The sequence below is a fragment of the Panulirus ornatus genome, chromosome 62 (assembly GCF_036320965.1).
Source record: "Panulirus ornatus isolate Po-2019 chromosome 62, ASM3632096v1, whole genome shotgun sequence".
Classification (NCBI taxonomy): domain Eukaryota; kingdom Metazoa; phylum Arthropoda; class Malacostraca; order Decapoda; family Palinuridae; genus Panulirus; species Panulirus ornatus.
The window spans coordinates 2,030,069-2,049,212 of NC_092285.1; the positions used below are offsets into that span (position 1 = coordinate 2,030,069).

Genomic DNA, 19,144 nt, shown 5'->3' on the forward strand with positions numbered 1-19,144 from the left:
AATATAAAACTACCTGGATACCCTCTGATGCTCTATATACTACTCTCATTAAGACTTTTTTTGAGGGTTATTAACCTAAAGCAAGGAAAATATGATCTACCAACAGGAGGCAGTGGATAGCAATAACAGTTACCATTCCTATACCTCGCATGGCTTTTTTAAAAGCAATATTCCCTATTTGTATCATCTACACAGTATGGAAAAAAAAAGAGACCAAGTGCAGTGCCCTCACTATAAGATGCCATATTTTGCATATTCCTAATATCGAAACTCAATAGAAATGAGTGTCCTCACATCAAAACCCTATAAACATGAGAGGAAAAAGCTCAACAAGTGATAGTTGTGCCTCTAGTAAGAAAAGAAAAAATTTAAAAGTACAATAAAATATCTTATGGCATTTGAAGCTGGAGAAGAGGCTGTGTATTTTGCCATTGCACATGGCCTACCCCTACATCAGTGACAACATGTTATACAGATAAAATAAGAGAATGTACTCAAAAGTGTATGTATGGCTGAGTAGGAAAGATGATAAGGATGCACTATTAGATTATATACAAACAGGCATGCAAAGTGAGGCACTAAAGGCAAAGAAGTGGCACTGGAGTTCACTTTTATGGAGACTCTATTGCCGTGGCCACCCCCATGAGGGTAAGGGCATCAGAGATTTAGACAGATAAATAGTAAGTAGTAGTTGGTGGGGCAGCCAATAACCAGGAAGATATATTACCATTACTACCTGCCAGAAAACTGGAAAGGTTAATAATGGCTGCACAGTGAACCAGCACTTCATTGGTTGTCAAGTTGCACTTCTCTGACCCAGGTAGCTGTCTTTTCTTTCTGCCTTACCCACATGAAACTCTATTGCCGTGGCCAACCCCTTGAAGGAGTTCCAGTTGGGAACAGGCCTCAGAGATATAGATAAATGATAAAACAGGCATGCAAAGGAGAAACTACTGGATAAGAATGTGATGAGAGGAGCTGCTGGTAGGATGTCTGATCAATACCTGGGGGATGTAAGGGTGAATGTTTGTAAAGGCTTTAGGAAGAAAGAAAATTATATGGGTTGCAAGATGGTGGTGAAAGTGAGAGCTTGGAACAAAGGTTTGTGAGAAGAGATACCTTGAGAGACTGAGTGTAGAATGGCAAAGCATGATAGCAAATGAAGTTTAGCGAGTGAGTGAGGAATGGGTGGTGTTTAAGAAAGCACTGCTCAGCTGTGCAAAAGAAGTGTGTGAAATGAAGAAAGTGGGAAATGGACAGGTGGGAAAGGGCAGCAAGTGGTGGACAGAAATTAAAACTGCTAATGAAAGAGGAAAGAGGTTTAAATGCATCAATTACAGAGAAGAAATGCTACCTCACTCAAGCAATCAACTACATGAATCATCTACATGAATCCACACTATGTTACGAGTAAGGAAGGTGAAGTTAATGGAGTGGCAAGTTAGCTAACTTTTACTACTGACAGTTTTCACTTTTCCTGCATCTTGTTTTTCAGAGTGACGAACATGGAACAGCAAAACATTCCCCACTTATTGCCATTTCAAGTGAAAAACATAAATAAATAAAGAACATAATCACAGCTCCTCAGGTGTTGGAAGACAGGGGTTTAAAATGTAAAAAGTTCAAGAAAGAGGAAAAAGATGAGAGAATGAGGAGAATTCCACATCCTCACTATATGAGAAAAAAAGTTCTAACAAAAATTCAATCTTTGTGTGGCTGGTCTCACAAAAAAACTAAAAGTAGCAGTAGGAGGTAGGGGTATGTGTGAATGTGTGTGCATACAAACACTGGAGTAAAGACATGGTAAACACATACAAGGTTAAAAAGATGGGAAAACACATGTAACATTCTCTCTCCATAAAAACACAAAAAAAATCACTTGCCATGAATCTAAGAATCAGAGAAAATGACACACACACAACTCATGACTGGTGTATGTGAAATGCTTCCTTTATCAAGATACACAAAACTGGTAAAATATCATTCACATTTCCCCCAAGTTCTCATCACATAAACAGAAAAGCCAAAGGGTCAATTATAAAAGGAAGGCGTCCTAGTACAATCTCAAACCAAGTGATGAATTATTAGTGGCTACACACGTTAGGTTGAGCATTCTTGTCTATGTGTGCAGAGAGCTGGTTATTTGTACAATGTCAAAGATCATGAACTAAGCTAAACCTAAACCTAAGCTACCAGCTTAGTGAAAGTGGGAAAATGTCACCAATTTCAGCTTTTGTTGAATTCAAAACCATCATGGATAGATATAACAGCTAGAGTCTGAATTTAGGAGAGTGCATGAGAGGAGAAAATTGAGTTGGTGTAAATAAAAGTAAGGATATAAATCAAGCCGGGGAGAAAAACACTGATTGCATGTGAGTTTAAATGGACAGAGCCTGGAGGTACTGTAATATTTTAGTCATCTGGGAGCGGACATGGTAATGGATGGAACCATGAAAGCTGATGTAAGCTATTGAGTGGGAGAGGGGACTAAGGTACTAAATTCAATGAGGAATGTGTGGAAGAGTGGTCAAAGCCTGAGAGGTTAAAGATGGGTATTTCTAATGGTATAGTAGTTTGCTGGTGTAAGGATGAGAGGTGTGGGCTACAGATAACACACTACTGATGTGGGTGGATGTGATGGAAATTAAACACTGCCCAGCCAAAGTATGAAAAGAGACTCAAGAACCACATTCCTTCCCCTGAGGAGGTTAACTCATCCCACTCCTGCATGAAGTGCAGAGTCACGCTGTTCCCAGCCAGCGAGCAAGACCATGTGTAAAATCTAAACATCTTTCCACCCACACCTTTTCTCTCCACAAGAGAGTGATGTCCTGGCCATCATCCTCCAGTTACTAATGCAACCTGGCAACATTAACCCTTAACCAAGATGATCATAGCATATCTGTCTACAATGCTATCCTCTCATCATCAAAAAGCAGTACTCCATCAGATGCTCCATTGGTATCACCACTTAACACTACCCTCCGTAAAAGACTACTCAGAACTATGGTCTTGCACAAACACCAATGCACCTTCCTAAACTATCACACTCATGCCCAACACAGGCATTCCATACACAACACAAAATGCAAAATCCTCCCTTCATATGCTAACCCTTCCTTTCCACAAACCCCATTCACATGCTAAACACTGTGCAATTCAACACTAATGGCATCAAGAGAAAGCACATGGTAGTACTCAACCATGATGCCCTAATCCAAGAAACCAACCCTACGCCTAGATCCTTCCTACCTACTTTCTATAATCACACAACCCTAAAGCAAAAGGCAAGAACAACAAAAAGGACATGGGGGAGCACTCATGACACTTCTACATCACAACATTCAATTCACACAAATATCTCCATACATTAAGCAGAAAGGCAATATTAACAACACTTTTAAAATACAATCCATAAAAATAAAATTATACAACCTAACTAAAACAAAATCAACCCCTACAAAGCTTCCTCTTCTGCTTGCCCTCCAAGATATTGTCACCAATCACAAAACCTGACCAATATGTCCAACACCAATCTAAGCAGAGATGTCAATGGCCACCATCCTGCATGGCTCAACAAACACATCGAAGATCCCTGAGGTGAACTACCCATAAATCAACTGCACTATTTCAACATCCTCAACCTATATAACCAACTAACCAGACTCCCAATCCACCACCTCCAGCAACCAACCTCGCCAGTCATTATTTATTGCACTCAAGCTTTCGCACACAAAGATCAACCACACACCCATTTTGATACCAAACTCTACCGTGGTCTGCATCATGCTTGTCACAAGAAAAAATAGATTTTATCATCTATTCATTTATTATACTTTGTCGCTGTCTCCTGCATTAGCGAGTTAGCACAAGGAAACAGATGAAAAGAATATTGACGCATTCTAACATAACCCTACAAGGCCACTGAAATTGGGGAATTAGAAAAGGTTCATATATCTCTCACAGCCAGATAGTTGTAAACGCACTAAACTACTGGGAACAGCTGAAGTCTCTAAGGCTATAATCCTGTAATCCTTGGAAATAATGTTCAACTAATACTCTTAGCTAAACATGCATTGACTTCATAGATAGGAGGGCACTTTCCTGTAGGTTGGAAAACAGGTTTGTAGACTTTTTTGTTCCTGGAACTCGCAAGTCATTCACTACTCCAAGGTCTTTCACATCATTCAACTGGTTTAGAGCACTTCTGTCTTTCTGGTATTCAGTATCGTTTCTGACTTCATTTTTCCTATACCGAAGGAGCTGAAACTCATCCCATTGAAAAGCAAGCTATTCTTGGTTGCCCAGTTAAAGGGTTCATCGTGTCACTTTGTTGCCTTTCTGCATCTTCTATTGACTTGAGAGAGAAAAGATTTTCCTGTCCTGAAACCATGTCTTCTGGGCTACATACATTGTTCAGTTCCATAAATTCACTGAGATTGCTTCTTTGGACTCCAAAAGATTATAACGCTAATACTACTGGGTGATAAATTTTTGGGACTGCTTTGCTTACACCTCTAAGGAGTTTGGCAAAGTGAGTCAGTTTCAGACTTTTGAGAATGATACCAAAATCGAAATTTTTCCTCTAGAGGATATGTAGTGCAGGCACTCAAGGTGTCTTGCATTTCTTTATGAGGTCTGAGTTACAAGAGTTCAGGCCTGGGGATGAGTCCGTAGGAATGCTTTCAATGGCCCTCTTGAAAATCTTGTGTTGAGGTGGTGGTATCTGCTATGTGCAAACTTGGTGAATAACTGTTTAAAAAATGTCTGTTTGGTCAGTTTGTCTTTAATGTGGTTTTTGGTTCACTAAATCCTGTTTCATATTGCCATTTTTTAATCTTATTCACCTCTTGGCAGTCGTCTATAAATATAACTTCTTTTTTAAGTGGCCCAATGAAGTTTGTGGTCCTGGATTTGCATTCTGCACATATGAGAAAAAGTAGTTTGGATTAATTCTTATTTCATTAACAGCTTTTTCTTCTTTTTTCTGCTTCATATGTTATTTGATATTTGTTTATGGATGGGGTTGTTAGGGAGGTGAATGCAAGAGTTTTGGAAAGAGGGGCACGTATGCAGTCTGTTGTGGATGAGAGAGCTTGGGAAGTGAGTCAGTTGTTGTTTGCTGATGATACAGCGCTGGTGGCTGATTTGTGTGAGAAACTGCAGAAGCTGGTGACTGAGTTTGGTAAAGTGTGTGGAAGAAGAAAGCTGAGAGAAAATGTGAATAAAAACAAGGTTATTAGGTACAGTAGGGTTGAGGGACAAGTCAACTGGGAGGTAAGTTTGAATGGAGAAAAACTGGAGGAAGTGAAGTGTTTTAGATATCTGGGAGTGGATTTGGCAGTGGATGGAACCATGGAAGCGGAAGTGAATCATAGGGTGGGGGAGGGGCGAAAGTTCTGGGAGCGTTGAAAAATGTTTGGAAGATGAGAACATTATCTCGGAAAGCAAAAATGGGTATGTTTGAAGGAATAGTGGTTCCAACAATGTTATATGGTTGCGAGGTGTGGGATATGGCTAGAGTTGTGTGCAGGAGGGTGAATGTGCTGGAAATGAGATGTTTGAGGACAATATGTGGTGTGAGGTGGTTTGATCGAGTATGTAATAATAGGGTAAGAGAGATGTGTGGTAATGAAAAGTGTGTGGTTGAGAGAGCAGAAGAGGGTGTTTTGAAACAGTTTGGTCACAAGGAAAGAATGAGTGAGGAAAGATTGACTAAGAGGATATATGTGTCAGAGGTGGAGGGAACGAGGAGAAGTAGGAGACCAAATAGGAGGTGGAAAGATGGAGTGAAAATGATTCTGAGTGATTGGGGCCTGAACATACAGGAGGGTGAAAGGTGTGCAAGGAATAGAGTGAATTGGAATGATGTAGTATACCAGGGTCGACATGCTGTCAATGGATTGAACCAGGGAATGTGAAGCATCTGGGGTAAACTATGGAAAGTTCTGTGGGGCCTGGATGTGGAAAGGGAGCTGTGGTTTCGGTGCATTATTACATGACAGCTAGAGAATGAGTGTGAACAAATGTGGCCTTTGTTGTCTTTTCCTAGTGCTACGTCACGCACATAAAGGGGGAGGGGGTTGTTATTTCATGTGTGGCGGGGTGGCAATGGGAATGAATAAAGGCGGAAAGTATGAATTATGTACATGTCTATATATGTATATGTCTGTGTGTGTATATATATGTATATGTTGAGATGTATAGGTATGTATATTTGCGTGTTGGACGTGTATGTATATACATGTGTATGTGGGTGGGTTGGGCCATTCTTTTGTGTGTTTCCTTGCGCTTCCTCGCTAACGGGGGAGACAGCGACAAAGCGAAATAAAAAAAAAAAATGACATTTTCAGTTTATGGTCTATGTACTTGACAGGTTTTCTTTACTGGATGAGTTGTTGCTTATTTTGTAGGTAAGCATTTCTTTTTTGCCACCTGTAGAGTACTTGACTTTCTAAGTAAATCTTAGACCTTTTGTGCTTTCTTCTTGCTGTTCCTTCCAAGAATATATTCCTTTCCTCACCCACTCCCCAAGTTCCTTTTACTGTCACCTTTTGCTAATCTACACTCAATCTCTTTTGATATTTCTCCAAGCTCACTTACTTTCACCACCTTGTTCTCACCCATATCATTTCCTCTTTTCCAAAAACCTAAACAAATCTTTATCTTCACCTCCACCAAGTAATAACAAGAGATCCTAACTACTGCTCATAATATTCTTTTTAAACCAGGTACTGCCTTGGGGTTGGGGATAAAGAATATTTCCCATATATTACCTGCATGTCATAAAAGGTCACTAGACCCTTGCCTACCTACACTCTCATTAAAAGTTAGAACAGAAGAAGAGGCTAAGTGAGGAGTGTTCTTACCCATTAAAGGATCAGGCTGGATTATCTTAATGTGTGTGGATGTAACTACAAAGAGAAGAGGGGAAAATGTTTATGGAAGAAGTTCTAGCTCAGAAGGGGGGGGGGGATATCTTAGGGGTAAAGTCACAGGTTAGCATGAGCATGAAAGCTAAAGAAGAGGCAGCAATACTGATAAAGGAAGAGTTGTGGGAACGTGTGAAAGAGTGTAAGGAAAAGAGCCCCAGAATGATGCGGATAACTGTAAAAACATATCAAAAGAGGAAGATGATTATCAATGCTTATACACCTAAGAACATGAGGATTAAGGAAGGGAGGCAAATGTTATGGAGGAGCCAAGTGAGAGTGTCAACAATTTTGATACTCAGAATGAGGATTAGTGATGGGTGATTTGAATGAAAAAGTGGCTAACATGGCAGTTGAAGGTATACTGAGGGGGGTATGGGATACCCAGTGATGAGAATGTAAATGCTGAACGGCTTGTAGAGTTGTTTACTGAAAAAGGACATGATTGGGAATTATCTTCACTCATGATAAGTGTTCCCTGCATAGTAATGCCATGAACCATGAACAGACAAAAAAAAGCCTGCTATATCTCTGACACTTGTCCCAACTGGAATTCCTTCAAAGGAGTGGCCATGGCAACAGAACTCCAGTGCTGCTTCTTAGCCTTCAGTGCCTCACCCTTAACAGGTCACTGGAAGAGGGCAAGTCTAATACAGTGTTTGCAGAGGCTCCTATCTAATGTTTCTAATGACTACATCTATCTAATGCTCCTACCTACTGCTTCTACCTAATAATCCTGCATAAATGTTCCTACCTACTATTTCCATCAACTGCTCCTACCATTCTGCCAAAAGGCAGGGCTAGCGCATAGTGCTCACCACAGGAAAATCTAGAGTCACAAAGAATGAACTGTGTGAGTTAAGTGTTGTCAAGTGTTACATAAGACACAGCAAGATTTATATTTGTGGACAGGTGCCAGTAGTGCACATGTTAGTGAGGCAGAAAGAAAAGACAGTTACCTTGGTCAACTTGACAACCACTGAAGTGCTGGCTCACTAACCAAATGTCACCAAATCCTCGTACCCACGTGGAAGGTACTGATAATATACCTCCCTGATCGTTGGCTGCCTACCAACTACTACCACCCCCCCATCCCCAATCCCACTCCTTTTAGTCACCTTCTACCAAGGCTGCATCCACTCCCATCAACTCTCTTGCTGTCATGTGTTATGCACTGAAACCACAGCTCCCTATTCACAAACAGACCCCACAGACCTTTCCATGGTTTGCCCTGGTTCAATCCAGTGACAGCAAGTAGACCTCAGTATACCACATAGTTCTGATTCATTCTACCCTATACATGCTTTTCACACTCCTGCATTGGGAATACCTGGCCTAACTGGGGGTCATGCATAAGTATATGTGGGATATCAGGGGTGAAGGAAAGAGAGCATTACTGGATAATGTTCAAACTGATGGGTGTGCAAAGTTGAGACTATCATGTGTAGATTTGATGAAAAGGGCAGGACATAATGTCTGATCATTACATAGTGGAAATGAAGGTGAAGTTTTGCTGAGGCAATGATACAGGTGGGAAGGAGGAGGTAAAGTGAGTGCACTTCGAAAAGAGGCTTGTATGAAGAGACACCACAAGAAATTGAGTGTAAAATGACAGAAAGTGAGAATATGTGAAGCTAAGGAAGTGAGTGAGGAATGGAATGTTTTAGAGAGGCACTAATTACATGAGCAAGAGAGATGTATAGCATGCAAAAGGTGGTAAGTGGACAGGTGAGATAGGATACTCAGTGGTGGTAAGAGGAAGTTAAGCTGCTAGGGAATGAGATAAAAAAGAAGTGTAAGGGAATTCTCCACAGGGAAGGAATGTAAGTGACTAGATGTACAAAAGAAAGCAGCAAGACTTCAAGAGGAAGGTGCACGACTCAAAAAAAGCACAAATAATGAAAGATGGGTTAGTGAGTACCAGCAAACTTCTGAGAAAATAAGAAAATTTTTGGAAGGTCATCTAAGGGAGAAAAACAGAACAAACTGGAACACTGGTCTAGGGGAACAACTGGGGAAGAAGTAACAGGCAGAAATGAGGTGAAGGAGTGACTATTTTGAAGGAATGCTGAATGTGCTTGATGACAGAGGAGATGTGGGGTGTTTTGGGTCAGTTGATATGCAAAAGATGGAGAGTCACAGTAAGTACTTTGGTGAAAAGAGAAGAGGAGATGAAAGTCTTGTCTAAGATGATGTGTGGTAAAGTGGCTGGAGTGGATGGGATTGTACTTGAATTTCTTAAAATAGAAGCGTCACTGAGTTGTTGATTAGTTATGATTTTCAACATATGAATAGCTCATGGGAAGGTGCCTTAGGGTTGGTGGAATGCCAGTAAAGTGCCACTGTATAAAGGCACGATGGGACAAAAGTAAATGTTCGAATTACAGGGGTACAAGTCTGTTGAATGTTCCTATCAGTAGTAAGGAAGAGTGGTGATTAAGAGTGCGGAAGCATTCAGAGAACACCAGATTGGGGAGGAACAAAGTGGTCTCAGGAAGAGTAAAAGACATAGAAACTCCTCACTGACTCATATCCATTCTCTTGCCATTCTGTATGATGATTCAAAATCAGGACCCTCATCCAAGGCCAAGCCACTTAGACCTTTCGGTGATTTCTCTTGACTGTCTGTTACCCTTTGTATATCAAATTGCTCCACTTCACTCTTTCTCATGGACACCTCAATGCCACCTGCATGCTTATACCCTAAACCTTCAAAGCACCATTCAACCTAACCATCCATCACCTCTTCAGTTTCTGCCTTCATCTAGTTCCGTCCACTTTCAACATGTAAACCCTCTTACCCTCTCCTTACTCGTCCTCCCCATACTTCAAACCAATTCAGCACACCCTCTTCAGCTTTCTCACAGATACTTTTCCTACTGCAACATCTCTATTTCATTTTATAATTTCTTATTCAATCAATCCTCTTCCTACCCAATATTGTCCTCAAGCATTTAATTTCTAACACACCCATCCTATTTTGTACTTTTCAATGTTGCCAATTCTTTGCATCTTTACCGCACTATTGGAACTACTATACCACTGAAATATCGATCTTCGCCTAGAGAAGACAGTGACCTTTCTTTCCCCACACACTTTGTGCCCAAGACTTTAACCCCTCCTCACCCACTCTATGGTTTATTTCAGTTCCCATGGTTCCACCTGCTGCCGCAATCACTCCCAGATATCTATAACACAATTCTCCCAGGATCTCTCCATTCAAACTCACATTCTACTAACCTGTCCCTCTCCACTGCTTAAATCAATAACCTTACCTTTAACCACATTAACTCTGTTTTCTCCTTTCCTATACTCTCCCAAACTTGGCACCAGCTTCAGCAATTTCTCAACCAAGCTGCCACCAGAACTGTCATCCTCGAACAGCAAAAGACTCACCTTCCAGAACCCTCACCCCTTACTGACTGAAGACCTTCCCCTCTCTCCAAGATTTTAACATTCACCTCCCTTACCACCCCATCTATACACAGTAACATTAAACAGTCATCGTGACATCAAACACCCTTGACACAAGCCCACCTCCACCCAAAAACCACTCATCCTCCTCCCTCCCTACTTGCACACATGCCTTACTCTCTTGATAAAAATTTCTAACTGCTTCTAGTTTCTTTCTTTCCACATCATATATTCATAACATTTTCCACAAAGCACCTCTATCAACCCCATGATATGCCACATACAAATCCATCTATTTCTCCTAAGTAGTATTTCTCACACAGAGTCTACAAAATAAACATCAAAAATTTGGGGTGTGAGAGATGAATTGGAGATATTCAGAAAAACTGTGGTTACATTTGCAAAGGAAATATGTGGCATGTGGAAGGTGGGCATGCCAGAAGGGGATAGTGAGTGGTGGGATGAGAAAGTAATGTTGCAAGTGAAAAGAGAGGTGTATGGGCATTATCTGTACAGATTAATGTCACTGACTGGGAAATATACAAGAGAAAGTAGTAAAAGGTCAAGAGAAAGGTGTAGTGATTGTAAAATCCTTAGGTGATAGATAACCAGCAAATTTCAAGGAAAGCAAGAAAAGTTTTTGGAAGGAGGCTGTGTCAAAAGAAAAAGATAACAAATGGGAGCATAAGTGAAGGGAAGCAAAGGTAAGGTAAAGGGGAGAGGGAATGAACTTATTTTGCTGAATATTACATGATAGGGTGGCAGATGCAGGGTGTTTTGGACAAGGAGGTACATGAAGTGATATAGCCATGGCAAGTGGTTTGGTGAAAAGGTTAAAGGTAAAAACCTTGTGAAAGATGAGATGAGACAATAAACCAGCTGCAGTGAATGGGACTGCAGCTGAATTTCTTAAGAAAGGGGGTGACTAGGTAGCTTACACATCAGTAAGGATTTTCAGTATGAGGACTAGTAGAATGCCTGTACAGTGCCACTGTATAAAAATGGGGAGAAGAGTGAAGATTCAGATTATGGAGGTACAAGTTTGTTGAGTATGCTTGGTAAGTTGTATGGGAGAGTAGCGACTGAGAAGGTGACATGCAAAAGGCATCAGACTGGGGAGGAACAATGTGGTTTCATGCACAGTCGAGAATCAACATGCCCTTTTTCTTTTCACATTTAATTGCTGTTTCCAAAAGGAAGCAACCCTTCTAACTATTATCTTATTGCTCCAACATCTATCATTTCGGAAGCAACCCTTCTAACTATTATCTTATTGCTCCAACATCTATCATTTCCAAAGTCTTTGAATCCCTCCTCAACTTCCATATCCTTAGATACCTTGAATTTCAGTCTTTGCTCTGATCACCAGAATGGCTTCAATAAGGCAAGATCCACTGGTGATATCATTTCCTATCTTACTAAAGTCTGGTCATCAACCTTACAATATTTTTGGTAGTTGTGTGTAGTTGCCCTTAACATATCCAAAGATGGGATCTCATCTCTAAGATATGCTCTTTTGGTTTACCTCCCTCACTTTGCTCCTTCATATCTTGCTTCCTCTTCAGCCGATCTATCTGAGTGATTGTTGATTGATTAACCTCCTCTTTCCCCACCCGCTTTTTCTCCATCATGAGCGGTGTCCCTCAACATTCTGCTCTGTATCCTACACCTTCTCTCCTTTTTTCAATGATTCCCTTTCTTTTGCAAATAATCAAATGCACTCACACGCTGATGACTCAATTCATCCACATCTTTCAATTCTGCGCCTTTTTCTCTCACTTGATCTGCATCTCATCTTGACACAGCTTTCTCAATAAACTCAAGACTTAGATAGGATATCTCAGTGAGGTAGATGAAATCTAGTTAAGTTTAATGCCTCCACAACCCAGTTTCTACCCATCTTTCTATTGAAAACTCCTCAAAACTCTCATCTCTCCTTTGACGGTTCTGTAATTCAACCTCTTGACTCAATGAACATACATGGTATTACTGTAACATCCACTCTTGGAAAATCCACTTTATGGAGACCTGTTTAATGTTAAAATTTATTTTCTTCTGAATTACTGCTCCATTTACAAAAAGGGTTGATTCATCCTTGTATGGAGTACTGCTCTCACATCCTAGATTATTCTCGCTCTGCATCTTACTTGAATGGAATGAATCTAAAGTAATCCGACTTAAAAACTCTCCAAGGCTAACTTCAAAACTTTATGCTCTTGCCCTATGCCACAAGGTTGGTTCACTGTTCCTACTCTATACGTTTTACTTCGGTTTTTGCTCCTGAGAGCTGGCTGCTTGTGTGCCCCCACAACCAGCCAGACCACACAATACTTGACAAGTTGCTGCATCAAATGATTATTGAGTGGCTATCGGCAACTCAAGGGTGGGCCATCTTGAAAACTCTTTCCTTCCCTACACATCGAAGCTCTGAAACTCTCTACTTTCTCATACCTTCTCCAATAATTATGACCAGGCACATCTTAAAAGACAGGTTTTTTAATTTCCTCTAAAATTCATAAATGCTTTCCCTTGTCTCTTCTTTTTCCCCATCATAATCTTCTGTATATTCAAATAAAGGCCTGGCCTTGATGTGAACTTTTGGTGACTGGAGCCTCCAACATAGAGTGTGTGTGTGTGTGTGTGTGTGTGTGTGTGTGTGTGTGTGTGCTGAAAAACCAAAGTAAAATACCAGAGGTAAGTGATCTTTAGTACTTATGCACCTGATAATGAAAGGAGCAAAATAGAACAGTGAGTGTTTTAGGAGGAAATGAGCAATTGTGTCAGCAATCTTACTTCAAGGGATCAAGCATTAGTGATGGGTAAATTGAATGCATAAGTGGTTGGGTGCGAGGAGGCTTTTTCACATAAAAAATGATGGTAACAGAAAGGTGTGATAGTAAGACGATTATGTGCGAGAAAGCTCAGATGGTTGTGTTGAAATGGTTTGGACATTTGTTGTGTCTGAGTGAGCAAAGGATGGCTAAGAGTATATATGTACATGTCCGAAATTGAAAGAACAAGAAGTGGAAACTGAGAAAGATGTGGGAAGGTAAAGTGAAAGATGTTCTGAGAATCAGAGCCAAAACAAGCTGAGGGATGTGAGGCATCCATGGGAATGAGTGAACTGGAATGATGTGGTATATTGGTAGTGACATGTTGCTAATGTGGCAAACCAGGGCATGTGTAAAGTGGGAGGGGAAACCACGAAAAGGTTTGTAGGATTTAGCTTTGAATTGCAGAGCTCTGGTTTCAGTACATTATACATGACTGATAAAGGCATGATGTCAGCAAATAAGGCCATTACTTCATCTGTTCCTGGATGTATCTTGCTAAGCAGGAAATAGTAAACTAGTATGAAAAAATATATATCCCTAAGGATAGGGAAGACATGCTACTTCCTGTTCATTCTGTGTGTTGTTAGAGGCAACAAATAGGAGCAGGAGCAATGGTCCTTGTATTTCAATAATAAGTTGGAACAGAAGGAGCCAAGCGAGGAATGCTCATTCTCATCAAAGGCTCTGGCTGGGGTGTCTAAATGTGTATGGATGTAACCAAGATGAGAAGAAAAGAGAGATAGGAAGTATGTGTGAAGAGAGGAACCCACACATTCTGGCTCTGAGTGAAACAAAGCTACAGGTAAAAGAGAAAGATTGGTTTGGGAATGACTCGGGTAAAGTCAAGGGTTGGTGTGAGGGCAAAACCTAAGGAAATGGTAGCACTACAGCCAAAACCAGAATTATGGAAATGTGTGAGAGTGTAAGGAAGTGAGCTCCAGACTGATGTGGATAAAAATGAAAGGGGTAGCACTAATGGTGAAGCCAGAGTTATAAGAATGCATGAGAGTGTAAGGTAGTGAGCTTCAGACTGATGTGGGTAAAAATGAAAAAGGATTTCAAAAGATTGGTGATTATTAATGCTTATACACATAGCCATGAGAAGAGAGACAATACAAGGCAAGCATTTTGGGAAGAGCTAAGCAAGTGTGTCAGCAGTCTTTGATGGAAGAGATTGGGTATTACTGACAGGTGATTTAAATGCAAAACTGAGTAATATAGCAGCTGAGGATATAGTAGGGTGGCAAGGGGGATCTAACATTGTAAATAATAATGGTAAACAGCCTGAGGAATTTTGTTCTGAAAAAGGACTGGTGGTAATGAATACCTGTTTCAAAAAGATGGACATACGTAAGTAAACATGGTTGAGGACAAAAGCTGGCAAACAGGCATTAATGGATTTTGTACTAACTGATATGCATGAAAAAGAGAAACTCCTGGATATGAATGTGTTGAGAAGGGCAAGTGGAGGGATGTCTGACCATTACCTGGTGGAGAAAAGGGTTAAGATTTATTGAGCTCTTCAGGAAAGATGAAATCAATTAGCAAGAACAGGGTGGTCAAAGCATGTGTGCTTGGAAAAGAGATGAGAGAAAAAATACCAAAAATACCAAGATATACTGGGTGTAAAATGGCAAAAGGTGAAAGTAATTGAAGTATGGGGAGTTAGTGAGGAATGGGAGATATTTAAGGAAGCAGTGCAGGCATGTGCAAGAGGAGTGTGTAGTATACATAAGATGGGAGGAGGGCTGGGATGAAGAAGTCAGCAAAAGAGAAATGAGAGGTGTATGGGCAGTACTTACAAGGAAGTGATTCAAATAACCAAGATATGTGCGAGAAAAAATGGCTACAGCCAAGAGGAAAGCGCAGGGGTTAAAAAAGGAGGCAAATGAGTTGGGATGAGTGAGTATAAGCTAACTTCAGAGAGAACAGGATGATGTTCTGGAAGGAAATTTTGGAAGGAGGTTAAGAGTGAGAAAAATAATAGAACAAATGGGAACATCAGTGAAAGGGGGACAATGGGAAACGGTAATAGGCAGTGGTGAGGTGAGGAGGAGATGGAGTGGGCATTTTGAAGGATTGCTGAATATTTGATAAGATGGTATATGTAGTGCATTTAGGTTAGGGAGATATGTGAAGTGAGTCATGGAAAGTGGTTTGGTGAAGAGAGAAGAGGTGGTGAATGCAAATGCATTTCTTAAGAAAGACGTTGGCTGTGTTCAAGATTGGTTAGCTAGAATTTTCAGTGTATGTATGGAGCATGGTGAGGTTCCCGAAGATTGATGGAATGCATGTACAGTGCAGTTGTATACAGACAAGGGGAACAAAGGTGAGTGTTCAAATTACAGAGGTATTAGTTTGTTGAGTGTACATGGTAAGTTATAAGGCAGAATGGTGATCGACAGGATGAAGATTCTGTACAGAACATTAGACTGGAGAGAATAATGTGATTTCAGGAGAGATAAAGATAAAGGATGTGTGGATCACATATTTACTTTAAAGAATGTGCTACAAATAACCGCAAAAAACAGATGGATTTGTATGTCAAATTCATGGATCTGGAGAAAGCACATGACAGGGTGGATAGAGAAGACTTATGGAAGGTCTTGCAAATATCTGGTGTGGGAGGAAACTTCTGAGAAGCAGTGAGAAATTCTATACGGAGTATAGGGCACGGGTGTGAGTACGTAGAGAGGAGAGCAAGTGGTTCCAGATGAAGGCTGGTCTCTGGAGGGGATGTGCGATGTTCCCACAGCTGTTTAATTTGTTCATGGATGGGGTGGTGACTGAAGTAAATGCAAGGATCTTGGAGAAAAGGACAAGTATGCAGTCTGGAAAGGGTGAGGGGGTAGGCTGAGAAGTAAGAGAAGGAAGGATGTTCTTTCTTTACTCTTCCTGATTGCCACTTCATTTTGGAAATTCTGCTTCTGGACACAGTATTTCTTCCACCTGTGGTCTTGCCTTTCTTAGGAGGAGAAAGCCCAAATTCTTGCTTAGAAGCAAGAAAATGTGAGTATATGTAAGATTTCTAGGCACAATGGGCACCTTGAATGCATGATCAAGTGGCTGCTTCCATTGCAACTTATTAAGGAGATCAAGATCCCATAGACCCAAAACATGAGCCTAGAATACCTCTAAAGCACTACCAGTTCCATACTTAGATGTCTAAAGATGGTAATCAAGGTCAAAGAAAGATTAGACAGTACTTAAAATGAAAGTGTGTGACACTGCCTTTAAAAATGTAAGAGGGATGTGAACACGGTTTTTTGTGGACACTGTAACTTTAAGCACTTGGACCAGTGTTTTCTGTGGAGGCTTAATGTGTTGTTAGGACCAGTCGCTGGAAGTCCTTTAGTTCCTAACTGCATTGTATCAATGGGGAAGTAACCTCACTGCCAGCATGAGGTGACACTACAAGTGAAAAGTTATCTTTGGCAAAGCTATATCACTGGAAATACAGTCTCGTCAAAGAACTCACTCCAAACAAGTCCACCAGGAAGACTATCTCAGAAAGAGGATTGAGGTAATTATACATAGAAAAAAAAAGTATCAGTAAAAGTGAGGGTTGGGTCCTTTTTTTTTTTCTATTGTGTTAGTATCCTATTTCCTGTGTGAGCAAGTAAGCAACAGGAACATGTACAGAAGGCTTTTATCTGCTCTTAGCCTTCTCTCGCCATCATGCACAGAGCAATGAAACAGCCTCCTATCCACACTGGATTATACAGACCTTTCCATGGGTTCTCTGACCAGCTCCCACCAAGAAAAAGATAAGAGAATTTTTTCTTTTTTTTTTTTTGCTCTGTCGCTGTCTCCCGTGTTTGCAAGGTAGCGCAAGGAAACAGACAAAAGAAATGGCCCAACCCACCCCCATACACAATGTATATACATACACGTCCACACACGCAAATATACATACCTATACATCTCAATGTACACATATATATACACACACACAGACACATACATATATACCCATGCACACAATTCACACTGTCTGCCTTTATTCATTCCCATCGCCACCTCGCCACACATGGAATATCATCCCCCTCCCCCCTCATGTGAGCGAGGTAGCACTAGGAAAAGACAACAAAGGCCCCATTCGTTCACACTCAGTCTCTAGATGTCATGCAATAATGCCCGAAACCACAGCTCCCTTTCCACATCCAGGCCCCACACAACTTTCCATGGTTTACGCCAGACACTTCACATGCCCTGATTCAATCCACTGACAGCACGTCAACCCCGGTATACCACATCGATCCAATTCACTCTATTCCTTGCCCTCCTTTCACCCTCCTGCATGTTCAGGCCCCGATCACACAAAATCTTTTTCACTCCATCTTTCCACCTCCAATTTGGTCTCCCTCTTCTCCTCGTTCCCTCCACCTCCGACACATATATCCTCTTGGTCAATCTTTCCTCACTCATTCTCTCCATGTGCCCAAACCATTTCAAAACATCCTCTTCTACTCTCTCAACCACGCTCTTTTTATTTCCACACATCTCTCTTACCCTTACATTACTTACTCGATCAAGCCACCTCACACCACACATTGTCCTCAAACATCTCGTTTCCAGCACATCCACCCTCCTCCGCACAACTCTATCCATAGCCCATGCCTCGCAACCATACAACATTGTTGGAACCACTATTCCTTCAAACATACCCATTTTTGCTTTCCGAGATAATGTTCTCGACTTCCACACATTTTTCAAGGCTCCCAGGATTTTCGCCCCCTTCCCCACCCTATGATTCACTTCCACTTCCATGGTTCCATCCGCTGCCAGATCCACTCCAGATATCTAAAACACTTTACTTCCTCCAGTTTTTCTCCATTCAAACTTACCTCCCAATTGACTTGACCCTCAACCCTATTGTACCTAATAACCTTGCTCTTATTCACATTTACTCTTAACTTTCTTCTTTCACACACTTTACCAAACTCAGTCACCAGCTTCTGCAGTTTCTCACATGAATCAGCCACCAGCGCTGTATCATCAGCGAACAACAACTGACTCACTTCCCAAGCTCTCTCATCCATAACAGACTTCATACTTGCCCCTCTTTCCAGAATAAAAAGTTAAAAAAAAATGTGATAATTCCATGTTCTGTTCAATTGAATAAAAAAAAAATCTGTGCAAAATCATTGAGAAAATTAAACATCTGGTTAAAAATAGTCCCAGATGAACCTAAAGCAAGAAAATTGCAGCAAAGAGTAACAATACTCTTAGACAAGTAATAAAGCCATTGGTCCTAGGTTTTTTTTCTCCGCTATCTGTTCATTTCCAATACATTCGGAAAAATCTCATGCTTTTACTCTGCTCATTTCCAATACATTTGCAGTCAAATCAAACTTCCCCTCTGTTAAATGCTTGATAATTTCTCTCCAACCCACCTGTCCAAGGATGCCTATCCTTTTCACTAATAAATCAGTCGCTATATTTCTGACATTGTTTCCTCTCCAAGGGCGGTGCTTGTGACTGTAATACAAAATCCTAACTGCTTGCCTCAGGCATCTTCGATCTCCCAACATGAAACCCATTTGGTTCAAACTTTCCCCTTCTTTCTATACCTTGGCTCTTTCTCAAGTTTTGTTGCTCAACTTACAGAAACATATATTACAGAAAGAGAAGGTCCAGAAGCCATAAATATACCTACCATGGAAATGTGAAGAAAAGGGAGTGATGATCACAATCTTCAAATTTCTAACTCTAAATTTTGACATAACATTTTTATGAGAGATGCACAGAAAGAGTATCTAAGTCATGATGATAAGAAATTAAGCAAGAAACTTAAAGATGTAAAGAAATATTTTCATATTTATGATAAAACTGTTCATGCAGACAATATTCACAAGTTCAAGAGCTTGTATGACAGTAGTGAAATTTCAAGTGGGGCCCTAACACTGCAAAATTCGCTTCTCATAATATACAGATATGTCATCATGATCATACAGAGTTACA

The 19,144-nt window shown here is 40.7% G+C and overlaps 1 protein-coding gene across 8 annotated transcripts in view; it reads right to left on the reverse strand.

Annotated features, from left to right (window-relative positions):
- Positions 1-19,144, reverse strand: part of CadN (neural cadherin) — a 722,349-nt gene that overhangs the window by 303,607 nt on the left and 399,598 nt on the right. The gene's annotated exons all lie outside the window — the stretch shown is intronic.